This window comes from Nilaparvata lugens, chromosome X, assembly GCF_014356525.2.
Source record: "Nilaparvata lugens isolate BPH chromosome X, ASM1435652v1, whole genome shotgun sequence".
Classification (NCBI taxonomy): domain Eukaryota; kingdom Metazoa; phylum Arthropoda; class Insecta; order Hemiptera; family Delphacidae; genus Nilaparvata; species Nilaparvata lugens.
The window spans coordinates 46,605,042-46,620,923 of NC_052518.1; positions in this window are offsets into that span (position 1 = coordinate 46,605,042).

The following is a 15,882-nucleotide window of genomic DNA, read 5'->3' on the forward strand; positions in this document are numbered from 1 at the left end:
CTACAATCGAACTCTCTGTGAATTTAGATATGACCTACACTGTAGATTTATATAATTCTATCAATTAAATACATGGAAATTTCAGCCAGTATATGGGTAGTTGATAAAATTTATTATCAATAAAAAAAGCTCTTGGTCAACAATATTTCAATATTGGAGTTATTTTATTTGAATTAGATAATATTTATCAGGTCCTATCAATTTATCATTCGTAACAATGAATTGTTCAAAACATGAGTTTAATCAAATGAAAAAAGGCCCATATACTTCTGTATTCATGTTCGCGAATGTGTTCGCATGTTTACACTTGTGATGGATAGCCAAAATTGTAGAGCAAACTGTACGGCGAATTTTAATGGAGGACTCTGGCTGAAAAGTTCAGGGTTCGGAGTACGGTACGGCGAACAGTTAAAACAGAGGCGAGCGGCACGGTGAACGGTTCGGAGTACGGTACGGCGAATGTTTAACAGCTGGTTTTTAACTTTATGAAACATGCTCATGTTCGCTGAAAGGCGCGATGTTCGACGGAATGCACGGTTTGCTGCGCGGTTCGAGGTTCGGTTCAGCTTGTGTAGTCGCACCTTTAGATGATACAAGACATTTATACTGATCACAGATCAAAGCAACATAATAATCTATACTATAATAAAGGAAAGAACTGGCTTATACACGTACGGAATAGGAAAACTATGTTTGACACATAATCACGTCTTAACCACAGTACTGATTAAATTGACATTTTGCATATAGGTTCCTTATTAACCGAGGATGGTTATAGGCCTATTTTCGATTCTTCAAGATTTGATCACATCAAGTTTTCAGTTTGTCAAGTTTCCAATTTGACATGCTTCCAGTTGTTGTATGGAAGCAGCTGAACATTTTTCAAAAAGGAAAATTAGAAGATAGGTATGATTGGAAATCCTATTCGAATAATAAAAACAGGTTTTCCGTCACACCCAAATTCCGTTCACCATTTTTGAATCGCCATTTTGAATCCAACTTCATTTTTTCTAATTGGAAGGGTGTCATATGATGCATGATTTCGATACAGGATTTCAAGAGAAAATATGGTGAAAGTATGGTGAAAACCGCACATCGATATCTCAAACCTTCCAAAAGTTATTCCAATTGAAAGATACTGATAATCCATCCATCTATAATCGTCTATACTGTAATAAAGGAAAGAACTGGCTTATACACGTATACACGTGTAAAGGATAGGAAAATTATGTTTGACGCATCATCACGTCTGAACTACTGGACTGATTTACTTGAAATGCTGCATAAATTCTTAATAAACCGAGGATTCTTATAGGCCTATTTTCAATTCTTCTAGATTTCATTAAGTCAAGTTTTCGTTTGTCGAGTTTTAGAATAGACCCTTGCGAAGCACGGGTTACCTGCTAGTACTATAATAAAGGAAAGAACTGGCTCTTCACGTACGGGATAGGAAAATTATGTTTGACGCATCATCACGTCTCAACTACTGGACTGATATTAACTTGAAATTTTGCATAAGATTCTTAATTAACCGAGGATGGTTCTAGGCCTATTTCAAACTCTTCAAGATTCCACTCGGTCAAACTTTCAGTTTGTTAATTTTTGAAATAAACCCTTGCGGAGCACGGGTAACCTGCTAGTAGAATGTATATTTTGCATAAGATGTTTGAGAATGAAAATAAAATGAGAAAGATTGGCTATTAACAAAACTGTTTAGGTGTAGTTAGGGGGAGTCTAGTAGAAAGGGAAGTAGGAAGTGGTGAACAATGGCCATACTACTTAGCAATCGTTTGGAAATCGGCACTTTTGAGTCGCTTTTGAGTTGTTTTGTGACGAGGCCGCCGCTGGCGCAATTACCTTCAAACAATAATACGCCATTCTTTCATAATTCACCTTCAATTTTCTCACGATTTTTTTTATGGAACAATAATTATCACAATTAATCGCTGTTTTACACGGTACACGGTTTTTAGGCTCTCAATTTCCATTGTAATTTGATAGGCAACGATTATTTTTCAATGGAGAACTATTCCACCTCACAAGTCTATATGTTAGGCAATCATTAAATCACTCAAAGGTCATTATCAAATGTTGGGTTTTACGGGTGTTTTGACGAAACCGAGACAGTAGATAGAAGTTATATTTTATTGACATAACTGTTGCAAGGCTTGCCACCTATGGTAATGGTAACATACGAGTAACAACTTTATTTATTGAAAATTAATTTTTGTGATTAAGCTATTATAGTTCACATTATCATAAATAACTGTATTTGATAGTAGATGGATGATAATGAATGAATGAAAGTAAAAAATTCATTTACAAAGATGCAAAGTAGAAAGGTATTGGATATACAGGCTCATATCAGTAAAAACAAGTCTCTAGAAGAAATGAGAGTCAAGAGCTCCAGTACTTTTCATATAAATCGCATATAACTGCGGTCCTCAACCAAGAGATTTGCGGTAGCCAAGAGATTCTTCAGCATAACACTTGATTTCAAAAATGTGAAATCTGATTATTAGTGAGTTTGAACACAACAATATATTTTAGTGATTATGGGAGAGGAATGAATGAAGAATTGATAAAACGTTCAATTTTTCAGATATGTGTAAAGTTCAGTTAATACACAAAAAAGTAAAACCATTCGCTATATTTCTATTTCATACGATCAGCCAAATTCAAAATTTTGTTCTCAGATATATAATTATAGAAAATTAATATGAATGTGACGAATCTAAGCATACAATAATGAAGTGGCAGTAGCTCATTCATTAATCAGCCGATAAGAAAATTTACTGAATCAAAAATAATTTAAAAGATTTCAAAGTTGAAAACATTAAAACAGATTCTAAGGGCAGCGAAGATGCCCTTATTATAATCAATTGAATGATTTGAAAATATTAAAAAATCACATCTCCAGGAGTGAGGATGATTTTCAGGAGTATTATATGAATTTCCTAACTTTTATGGTAAAACTATCAAATCTATTCCAATTTGCTATAAGGGTTAGCGATTAAGTGGGACGTGAAAACGGAGAATCATTGGAAGGTGAGCCTCCAAACATAGAAGGTTGGGAACCACTAGCTTATAAAAAAGTTAATACAAAAGTTTCAATTAATGTGAAGTGTATGATTAATACTATCATTGCTACTGTTTATTGAGAAAATTAAAGAGCAGTAAATATTACCAGAACACATCTCATTGTTTTAGGATGAATTTTTGAAAATGACCTGAATTAACGCACCAAACCCGAAACAAAAGTGATAGCTAAAACCTGAGTTAAATCACATTGATTTATTATGTATCCTCTGCCGAGAGAAAAACATTACCAGCAATAATAATACAAAATCTTGAAGGCTTTGGAGTAGCTGAATCTATTAAAAGGTAAAGGTAAAGCTTGAGCCCTTAGAATAGCTGTAGCTATTCAAAGGTGAATCTTGAGCCCTTAAAATAGTAAAATCTGCGCCGCTGCAGTTTTTATCTGTCTATAAGGTGCGAGAAGGGAGCAACCGACGGATGACCTAGGATATGAATAATGAAATAATAAATACTGGATCTTGCTTGATGCAAACCTGCAAAGAAACATCAAAAGATATTTTTTCGGCCAAAAGTTCTCAGCCTGGTAGCTTAGTAGTATGGTAATGTTCTTATTCAAATGAAGATTAATATTTCTTTATCTTTATCTATAATTTCACAATAGGTTCCATTGAGGAACCTATTAGATTGAAAAAGCAACTTATCTGTCGCTTCAAAATGTTGTTCGCCATCTTGGATCCGTCATTTGAATCCAGCATTATTTTGAATCCAACTTCATTTTTTCTAATGGAAAGCCGCTAATGTGATACATATTATTCAAATCACAGAATATCAAGAAAAAACATGAATGTCGGAAACCGTACATCGTCGATGTCTTAAAACGTATAAAATATATTCACATTCAAAGATACAAATAAATCCACTAAAAATTAAATAAACGATATCAACTTTCTTGAAGATGGCTACTCTCATTTATATGGAAATTAAAAAATCCATGTACCCTTTTCGTAACTTTACTCCATTGATGACTACATGTTCCGACATATTAATGCAATTTTCAAGTGAATAAATATGTAGGAACATGTAGTCATTAATAATGTAAAGTTTCATAAAGTATACTTTAATTTTCCAATTTCAAATTGAAATAAATTAGTAGTACATTGTAAATCTAAAACATCCAAACTATATAATTTGAATCTTTCAACTGTTAGTAACCACTGATAAGAACTACTAACATATTTAACAGTTCGAACAAAAAAATTTCAACTGTCGTGTTTTTAATGGACTCATGTATTCCATTTCTGTATGATTTATTAGTATCATTGAAATAAATGTGAATATTTTTGGAATGGTTTGAGATATCGATGTGCGGGTTCCACCATTCATCATCTCTTGGAATTCTCAATAATAATAATAATAATATTTTATTCAATTCAACACAAAATACATAAAACAAATCAAAATACGGTAAATCAAAAATAAGTTTCTAATAAAATACAAAAACAGACTTCGTGGTGGGGTGCGCTGAAAAGGAATAAAAAGGAGGAAAAATACCTAGTCAACTATGGTTTCTCATGTAATAGGCAGGTAGAGGGTATAAAAGTAAGGAATGAAGGGTGAAGAGGAGTGGAAAAGGGAAAAATGGAGAAGGCAGAAAAAATATGACAAAAATTGTAAGCGAGTCCACTTTCAACAAATGTATCTAAAAGAAAAGGTCTTGTAAACAGTAGTTTGAGCAGAAATCTCGAGACTCATACGTCGATATGAAAGAAAACATTACTTTAGGTCTAGGTTTTTATTTCTAGTTTAGTTTTTCCACTAATCTTAGAGTCTATGAGAAAGTGATCCGGAATAATTTTTATTATTTGAATGCTTATATAGATCAACTGTTTCCTTAAACATTCAATTATGGTGTGATATGTGACCTATCTATATAGATTAGTTAGCAATTGCAATAGATTTAATAGTCATTACATATGTCACATTCTTTATAGAAATATACCCGCCTACATAAACAAATAGAACCCCTTAGCCTTAACATATACAAACGATTTTTAAGTATGTGGTTATTTGAAACCGGCAGGGATGTCGCTGATCAGCTCATCTACTCCTCTTACCGATTTTGATAGGTACTATGTATATATTTTCCTTGTATTCATCATCAATATATTGCTCATAATTTATCATTGTTGAAGTTCTAAATTTTATTTGTGTGCCATGTTAAAGCTGTATACCGCAATAGTTATATTGTACAACTTCAATTCAAACATATAATATACTTTCTCCACTACTTTTAATCAACTTTTGATAAATTTAATCAACTTTTATTTTTCAAGTTATGATGTGAATATTTATCATTTTCTTTCTAGTACCAAGTTGTTTTTCATTAGAACTCTTCCCTACACACAGACTTTTGTACATGTGGGGAAAATTCACAAGTGTTTTGTATTATTTATACATGTGTACTGTATTAATTGTAATGATTTGTGAATAAACTCATTTTGAATTTGAATTTGAATTAAAAAATGAAGTTGAATTTAATATGGCGGATCCAAGATTGTGGACCAACATTTTTAATCTACAGAAAAGTAGTTTTTCAATTCGAATAGGATTCCCAATGAAAACTACTGTCAAATTATCTATTAAAGATATAATTCAGCTGTTTACATCAATCCTGTAGGCTCATGTGAATCCATAGAGATTTATAGTATACTCCGTTAATACTAACGTCAAAGCAACTGCTAACACAATTATTATTATTAATGGACAGGCAGACAGACATGAAGGAAGGCAGGTTATAAATTATATTGTATTCTACATTAATCAGATGAAATAATGTATGTCGGCGTATGAAGGACAGCTCCCAAATAGCATCAGCTAAATGAAATAAATGAATGGAAACATTTTTTCTCTTATGCACTTTCAATATTATTTTGTTATATCGTGGAAAGGGCGGAGGAGTGATTCGAATTCGTTGTCCAACGAACCTGATCTGTGAAAAAGTTCGAAGTATATGTGTTCGAAAATTGAAGCGGATTGATCGAATCCAAAGTTACTGTAGAACATACGAACAAACAGACCAACATACACACAGACGGACAACGATTTTTGCCTTGAGTCAAAAATTAGAACTAGCTAACGCTCGTTCAATAATTAACATTCATTATTCAATATTATTAAACTTATAATGGAGATAATATTGAGTTAAGTAAAAGTTGAATATAAAAAAAGAGTTTGAGTTGTTGCAAAAAATGTTGCTCTCTACATAACTAAAGAATTCTGATGTTGGTTTTGATGTCTAATTTCACTTATATTTTGAATAGCTGTAATGGTTACCTCCAGATGAGCGGAGACATTATTAGAGTAATCGAATACAAGCAATAAAGCGAATGTAGTAGCAAAATACAAGCATTGGGATTTGTTCCTTTTTCATTATTACTATAGTGATAAGGATACACATTTCAGTAATACATTACTATCAATCTTCATAGTTTATCGCAAATTCATATTGGATGAAATTTGCATGACAATTTCATTGTGATTGTTGAAAATACAACATCAATTGTAATCTCCATGATAATTATTCACCTAAAAAATCTCAATGATTGTGTACCCTTGTAGGAACTAAAACTGTTAATATACTTTTGATTATAAACTGATTGTAGAATTAGTAGTTTCAAAGATTAGAAAATCTCACAAGGATTGTCAAAAGATCGATTCTTGTTTTTGATAGTTGTTTATCAGCAATTTTACTATAGCAGCTAGATGGTTCCGTGTTCATTTTGATTGAGCGATTAGCGTAGTGGTGCAGGAGCCGAGTCGGCGTGTTTTATGATCCGGATGGATTTAGTGAATGAATAGAGTTTGGTTTTGTAGTAGTGGCTGCGTTTGAAGGCATGAAGGGTGCTCTCCTGTCTCCTGTTGAGAAGTATAGCACAGCAAAGCAGAGGCTTTTCTCCCCTTTCTGGCTAGAGCAGAGCAGAGCGCAGAGCGATACGATTTAATTAAGGCAAAGAGAAAAGATTGAGCGGCGGCAGTGTCACAATCATGCCTCCCCTTTCCCCCTTCCCAACATACAACCATAAAAGCGCAACGAGTGTTGTAGTCAAAATGGCCGCCATGGCTTGGAGCCCCGAGGGTGAGGCCACCCTTCACCGTGCAAAGCAGCCAGCAGCCAGCACCCCAAACATCAACTATCTGTTTGAATCTCAACAAAAGAGGCGCTCAGCGCTCCATCTTGAATCAAACCGTCCTAATAGTTTTCCCGGCTACACAAAAAATAATGCCAATGAAATTTCCTCCCAACCACAAATATTCTTTACAATGCTGGAATTCGCCCAATTTCTCTGTGCACGAGTCGCTATTTGTTAGAATCATGTTATACTCCATGAAAATAAGTCAATTCAAACAAACTGCGGCAACGTGAACTGCCTTAGTAATCCAGATAAGGTGCTGTCAAACTTCGATAGACTGATGCCAAATCAGTTATGAGTTCAAATCTCGCTACGCACATGAATTTCAGTTTCATCTTATCTCATCATTCAAGCACAAGTAAAAATGTGCATGTGATGGCACAAATTTTCACATCTTGACACTTCACTAGCTTGAGCCCGTGAACTTCAAAACATTACTCAAATAATTTCTAGAGTGGCCTTTTACATCATCAGTTCACTGTTAATTCATTTCAATTGATGAATCAGAACCTTTTCTTGGAGAAATGATGCTACTTGAAAGTTAGAATGATTGAGAGTAAAAATTATAAATTTCAATTTCTTCATCATCATATTATGGTAGAGAATTAAGCAATGAAACCAGACCAAAATCTGGCACAAAAAAATATTATTCTGTGTTCATTCAGATGACTACTGGTTGAGACCCTGAATCTCAAATTTGACTGAAAATCGAAATTCATTGAATTGGGGATAGACAGACACTTCTCACTTCCCAATAATACATAACAGAAGGTTTCAAGAGGTGAAGAACAGAAACAATTTTGAAGATCTAAGATGATCCGTGTTGGGCATAAGAATGGAGAAAAATAAATGATAATACAGTAGTAATAAATATCAGGGAACCAAGCATCGTTCGAAAATACGATATAGTACAGGGATGAAAATTTGAAAGGTAAGAAGAAGATCCAATCGAATTCTCATTGAAAACAACAATTTTTCCATCTACTGGTAAATTACCGGTAGAATATTATCAACTTATGTAATGAGAGCGTATCATGAAGTGGAAAAAAAGGGGCATCTGAATGGGTTTTTTCCATGTGAGTAATGCTTTTGTTAGTGTTGTAACGCTTTGCTGCTTTTGAAATTGAGGAAAATGTCAAAGTGTTGCAGTCTGTCATGTTGCAATCCTTATGGGTGTGTACATACAGAGAAATTAGAAAGTATAGAGAAATATGATAGCAACGCAATAGAAGATGAAGCAGCTCTGATTGCAACATTTCTCATCTCATTATGACTGAAACATAGAGAAAAGATAGCATAAGAAAAATTGTAAGTTAACTAATCCAGGAGTAAACTTGGAAAACGCACCAACCGGCGTTGAGTGGGGTGGTGGCAGTGGGCAGGGGGCAATGATTGGACGACAAGAGAGACATGACGTTGATGCGGCAGTAGCATAATCAGGAAGTGTGGTGAGTTTCAATGTATTTGTAGTAGTGCTAAAGCTCACACAAAATGAATTGTTCTGGAGTCTGAGAGACCCATGCGAGTACTGAAGTTTGATTCCAGATGTTTCAGACTGTATTGAAAAAATATGTTGAATGCTGGAACACTACACATTCATTAATCAGTTGGAAAAGAGGAGATAACAGGTGCTTTGGAGGAAAGAGAAGAAGAAAGTTGAGGATTATAGTAATAATACAATACAACAGTGGAAACTGACAAAAATAAGGTAGCGGAAACGTTCTAGGCATTTCAGCAATATCAGTCAGGATGAGCAGACAGATAGCACAATAAATTGATAGTGCAACTATTCAATGGATTTTTCATAGTAATCCACCCACCTTCATTATGATTGTGCTTCAAACCGATCACTTCTATGAAAGTAGAAATTAATAATGAAGACATTGAAACATAATATGTAATCGCCTGGTACTAAAGGAATTATTAGTTCGGAGATGCTAGAATTAGACCAATAGCTTTGCTCTCTTCAATATCAAAAACTTAAGAGAAATGAAAACAATAAATATCATTTCAAATTTCTTTCCTTGAAAACCATTTCATAGTATTGTTACAGCTTGATTTTTACTGTTACAAAAGATGTCTTCAGGAAAGGGCTGACAAGTGAAGATCCCATGATAATCTTGATTTCGCAATCTATGCTTCACAATGACACTTATGAAAACAAAAATGTAGCAGTTATTTTTCTGGATAGCCATAGAGTCTGTGGTTCCATACAGTATTATTTTTTTACTGTCCTGTTTGGTTGAACTGATTAACGGTTTTCAACTGATGATTTGATTTGAATGATTAGTAACTCTACTCTCTAATACAACTGAATTTGATTTTCTCATTCTGTTTGCAACGCTTTCCCAACAAAGAGCATTCTGATTTTCATGACATCCTGAGCATCCAAAAGTTATAACATAAACATTTCTCAAATCTTCTAAATCGTATAGAATTAAAACTTTTTCCTTTCCGCCTGGAGAGACGAATCATAGTCAACCGCACGATAATAGTCCGATGGAAATTGGAACGCCTTATTAGGCAACTTCCTCTGCCCCCCACACTCATAGACGCTGGCGATTCGTCAGGTGTATTATAAAAATACCAATAAAATCTAATTTATAATCAGCTGTAGAAAACGATCAACTCTTATTTGGCAACGTTGCACTCATCTGTTCCAATTTCCATCGGACTATTCTTGTGCGATTGATTGCGTATGCGTATCATGAGGTGTTGAACACTCACCAAAGACCAGTATTCCAGGCGCTGGCTTACATTGAGCATACATGAGAGAGGCAGAGAATTTGACTTCGGATTATTGTTAGGGGGTCTTTAGTGTATATGAAACTCGATGTCGTCACGTCCCAGGGTGGTCGACAGATTGTGGTGGAGGGGGGTAAGTTGTAAAAAACGCGCGCTTATAAAATCGTCTGTCCTGCAGTTACTATTGATAGTACAGCTTTGACTTTTTTCTCAATAATATGTACTTATAACTGGCTTTCAATGTGGTCCTCTTTATTTTTGCGATAAACCGCACAGTTTTTCCGCAAAAAAATAAAATATCTCGAAAAATGTATTTTTTTATTATGGACTTTTTGTTATTTCTTGTATATTCAAGTCGTTAGCCGACTTAGAGGAAAAGGTTCCCAATAAACGTTGTAGGCCGTTTCTTCCTGAATTCAATGATATATATATAGTTTGAGAGTTACGATCATAGATGCGGCGGTGGGAGGGGGATAAGTAGCACTGTTACGCTGCGGCGCGGTCCTCCCCCATGATTAATGCGCGTAGTGGCCTGTCTATCGCATCGCTCCTTCTATTCTATGCATTAAAATTATGTATTTCAGGAACGCTCTCTTATGTATTTTTGGTCGCTGAACACGATTTTTCAACTCTCAAGCCTCAATAATTGATAATCCTCATCATAATATACAAATTATGGTCAAATTACAAACTTCATCTCATTCTACAAGGAAACTAAGAAATGACTGTTTGAAATGAACGAAACTTGGGTTTCAAGAAATATATTAAGATAGAAAATGAAAATATTTATATGTGTTTATGTTTTATTGTTTTTATTTTAAATTAATTTATTGTGATGCGCTGCAGGCTACATTATTAATTACTCAATTTCCAAGAAATGTTTGTGGAATTTCTTAGTTCTTTATGGTGGGAATGGAATTCATCATCTATTCATTATCATAATAATTATGTTTAATATGAAAATGTTAAACTTTCGTGAATCTTTAGTTTGTCGTGAACTTTCGAGAAAGTATATCCAATATAATAATAGATATGTGTCAAATCAAAATGAAATGAAAATTTAAATATTCATTCAAATTATTTCTAACAGTATTATTATAATGGTATTTCACTAACTTTTGATTGATTCATCCATTATGGTATTCCCGTTCAGACTGTTTTGAAATGGTAACAAGTTATTCAGTATCAAAATTTGGGAATAGAATAGTTTTGGGCCATCCCTGTTAATCTTTCCCAAACATAATTATATGATTTATAATTTAATCCACAAATGAATGAATGGATGTATACCTGCACGTAGCTAACGTATGGATTATTCCTTTATAGATTCTTGCATGTTACATTAATAAATTACTGCCACAGATTTAAAAATCAAGTCTCGATGGTTTGGAGAGCATATTATTGGAGTGGTTCTTTTACTCTGCTGGTTCTAGTAAGTTCACTACCTTTGTTTGAATTTAAACTATAGACATGAAAAACTATGTCCACCTGTATCACTCTCACACAATTCTCATATCACATCTTCATTGAGAATTTTCATAACTCTTCTCATCACAAAGTTTCCATAATCTTGCAGCGTATTGAAAGTTTTGAAAAGTCAGGAGTTGAATTCAGGAGAGCCATGTCATCATTATGCGAATTTGTCAACGATATTTAAGGATCTAGTCAAATCCACAACTAGTTTCACTAATTATTTCATGGGTCAAGTGAGATTAAGCGTTTTTTTTTCAAATATCCATCAGATGTTGACAGAGATTGCGGTTATTGTAGAAATGCATGCTGCACTAAAACTTCAATGCTGAATTATATATAAACAGCTACCTAGTAAAAATACTGAGATCAGATCTTTTTGTTCTAGAATGAACTAAGACTAGGATTTTCGTTTGATTACATCGTGGAGAATGACAGAACTCTGTTTCTTTTTATAGGTGAGAATACACCTTTACAATTTGCCACAAATATGTTCAGATAAAAATCGTTGAAGACCGAATAACTATTTCTTTATACATTCAAAAGAGAATCACACAATTCTTCACTTGCTTCCAGACCATTGATAACATTATGCAGATTCTGTTGTCCATCAGAGTCTTGAAGAAAAATGTAATGTTCTCGTGAGAAGGTTATGCTCCTGGAAATCATTCTCATCTCTCATTATTCTTGTTTTACTTCCTTCGATGTCTTTCTTCACAATCTCCAGTGATATCCATAATGATTTCAACATACTAAGATTTATTTATATAGTAGCCTTTGAAGAACTAGCTATCCCAATCACTCACCTATGAGTTTTAGATGATCGAATGAGGGTTGCTCCAAAGCATTGGAGCAAGGAAATGATTTTCTACTTCTGTGGGTAGTTTTTTTCTAGATTTAACACAGACTCCATAGCATGGTTTGTGTGATTGAATGAAAAAAGTATGGGTCTTTTCTCGTACAGTTTCTATGTGCAATACCAGAGTCCTTCCTTATGAGCACGAATACAATTCAAGATAATTTAAACTATGTTACAATAATCAGTAATAAATTTCAAGTAGTCATTGATTTTGCATTGTGATTCTAAAAAACTCCACAAATAGCTCCTGACTTCTTTCAAATAGGTATACTTTGACAATCTCTCATATTTGAACCGTTCATGAGTCCTTCTTTGTAGTTGTTTCATTGAATTGATTGCTTGCTCTCACACCTTAATTAGACTGATCTCCCCTCAATAGATTTCCAACAGTATTCTCTCCAAATATTTCAGATTCAACAAAGATAACTCCCATTCCACTTCCATTCAAGTACCACCCCAAGACAATCAGTCAAACTCAGCCAGATGAAACGTATCTATTCGTAGATATAAGTTACAGAAATCAGTTGATAAAGCGGCGTTTACACCAAAGTTATTAACATAATGTTGATAACTTAATCTTTATTAGATTGAACGGAACTTGACAAACACATATGTTCATCATGTGTATGATAAATTATGTTCAATCAAATAGTATCTATAAAGATTAAGTTATTAACATCTCGTTAATAAATTTGGTGAAAACGAAGCTTTAGAGTTGTATTTCCTCTGTATTCAAATATTTAGTCATATCACATGGGAGTAATTGGCATTATATCTCTATTTAAAAAAGTACAATATGTATTCAAATTATGTATTCAATATGTATAATGTATTTCCTCTGTATTCAAATATTTAGTCATATCACATGGGAGTAATTGGCATTATATCTCTATTTAAAAAAGTACAATATATTTTGTCCAATAGCTTTTTCCACTGAAACCTTAAGGTCAACATTTAAATTCCAGAAATTGAAAACCAGAAGATCCATTAGAGCAATAATGTTATTATATAAAATTCTAAATAATAATGTAATGCCAGATTTAATCAATTTGTTAATTTTTCATGTTCCATGCAAAAGACCAAGACTTAATATGCTATTTCAAATACCGTTTGTCAGAACCGCTCATCATTTAAATTCCTACCTAAATAGAACAATGAGATTGTACAATATACTAAACCCATTCCTTGATCCCTTCTATGACCGCTACAATACATTCAAGAGATCTTGTGAAAGATTATGCTGCTCAATTGATGAATAAATTATTATTTTTGAGCTCTACTAACTCTCTTTCTTCAAATGTGTTTCTTCTTTCTATATGTATCTTTCATCCTATACCCCTTTACTAACTTTCCGGAATCCAGCCCAAAAATCGTTCTCTTCTAATCTTATTGGTTATAATATACTGAATCGTGATTTTATGAAGTGCGATATCATTATTTTTGTTTTCTTTTTTGTATGTTAATTGTAATGTTATACTATCATCTATGTCATTAAGGCTCGTACTGGAGTTTGTCTGTGAGCATATGTTTTCTTGGAATAAATAAATAAATAAGATATTCGTGCTTCAATTGTAAATTTATATTGAGAAAATATTTTACTCCTGTTACACGGTGCTCTATATGGGGTAGCCTATATTATTTGTTAAACTTACTCCATTACTTGACTTTCGCAATTCCAAAGTGATCATTGAACTAAATCGAATAATTATTCTCTCTTTATGAGATATTAGATTTTTATCGACTGAGAAACACAAATAGGATTCCTAACAAGAAACATGATGGTTTATCATTACAATGTAATCATAAATAATGATAATGAGATGAAGTTTGTAATTTGACCATAATTTGTATATTATGATGAGAATTATCAATTATTGAGGCTTGATAGTTGAAAAATCGTGTTCAGCGACCGAAAATACATAAGAGAGCGTTCCTGAAATACATAATTTTAATGCATAGAATAGAAGGAGCGATGCGATAGACAGGCCACTACGCGCATTAATCATGGGGGAGGACCGCGCCGCAGCGTAACAGTGCTACTTATCCCCCTCCCACCGCCGCATCTATGATCGTAACTCCCAAACTGTATATATCATTAAACTCAGGAAGAAACGGCCTACAACGTTTATTGGGAATCTTTTCCTCTAAGTCGGCTAACGACTTAAATATTCAAGAAATAACAAAAAGTCCATAATAAAAAAATACATTTTTCGAGATATTTTATTTTTTTGCGGAAAAACTATGCGGTTTATCGCAAAAATGTAGAGGACCACATTGAAAGCCAGTTAAAAGTACATAATATTGAGAAAAACGTCAAAGCTGTACTATGAATAGTAACTGCAGGACAGGCGATTTTATAAGCGCGCGTTTTTTACAACTTACCCCCCTCCCCCCCAATCTGTCGACCACCCTGGGACGTGACGACATCGAGTTTCATATACACTAAAGACCCCCTAACAATAATCCGAAGTCAAATTCCCATATCCTCACAAGCAGAGAAAACTTGAGATTATATACACGTTTGAATATAGTTTAATTCCACTACAGTAAAATTAGAAGAGATGGTTGCAGTGAAACAGATACGCTCTCAGATACACACCAATGATAGACATGGGAAACAGATATCAGCAGAAAATAATAACATGACCGGAGAAAAATAGCCTGTGTCATTTAAGAAAAAAAAAATCAAGTGAGTGTCATACGAGTGGATACGGAATAGAGATTTACCCCTAACGAAAAGACTTGACTTCGTCAAAACCACTTATTGATTGAACATGACACTATCAGTTTTTGAATCACCACCAATCTCAAGTCAATGGGTTGAACTTGAATCATGACGAACCAGTGATCGAGAGTCGATGCCAATCGATTGATTTATTAGCTTGTGCCTTTTGCTGTTTTTTTCCTATTCCTTGGAGTATTATGATATCTTGTTCTTATGTATTCATAGATAAGGCTGATGATAAGAAGAACGTTCTGGTGAGGCTTCAAGGAAGCAGAAGGAAGAAAGAAGATTAAGTAGGGAGAGGAGTATTAAGTGGACGAGAGACGCGATGATCGCTAATCGTGAACAAAAGATGCTGATACATCTGTTGCTGATTATGAGTGTGTGCGAGCGTGTACACTGCTCAGTGAACATTCTTCACATATCACTGCACAAGTCTCATCCCATTACGTGGCAAATCATCAAAATCGTTTATAAAAATTCGCTGTTGTCAATTTCAATAGTAACAATATCATTCACTATACATTGAGATTAGTAGCTTTAGAAAGGTATGAGCGAACCAGCTTGCTACCAATTCAATCCTCCTCTGATGATGATGATGATGATGATGATGATGATGATGATAATGATGATTAAGTGTTCATGTTAATAAGTACCGAAGTTGAGGTACTTGCCCTTTAAATCCATTCACTATCGAATTGCATCTTAATTTATTAATTATTATTGCCATCATCTTCACATATTTCATGTAATATCTCTATCGATCATTCATCTACTTGATGCTCCATGGCTCATGTTTCACCCTAGGAATACTCAAGGAGTTGATGTTTGGTTGACGGTTGATAAATTCAAAA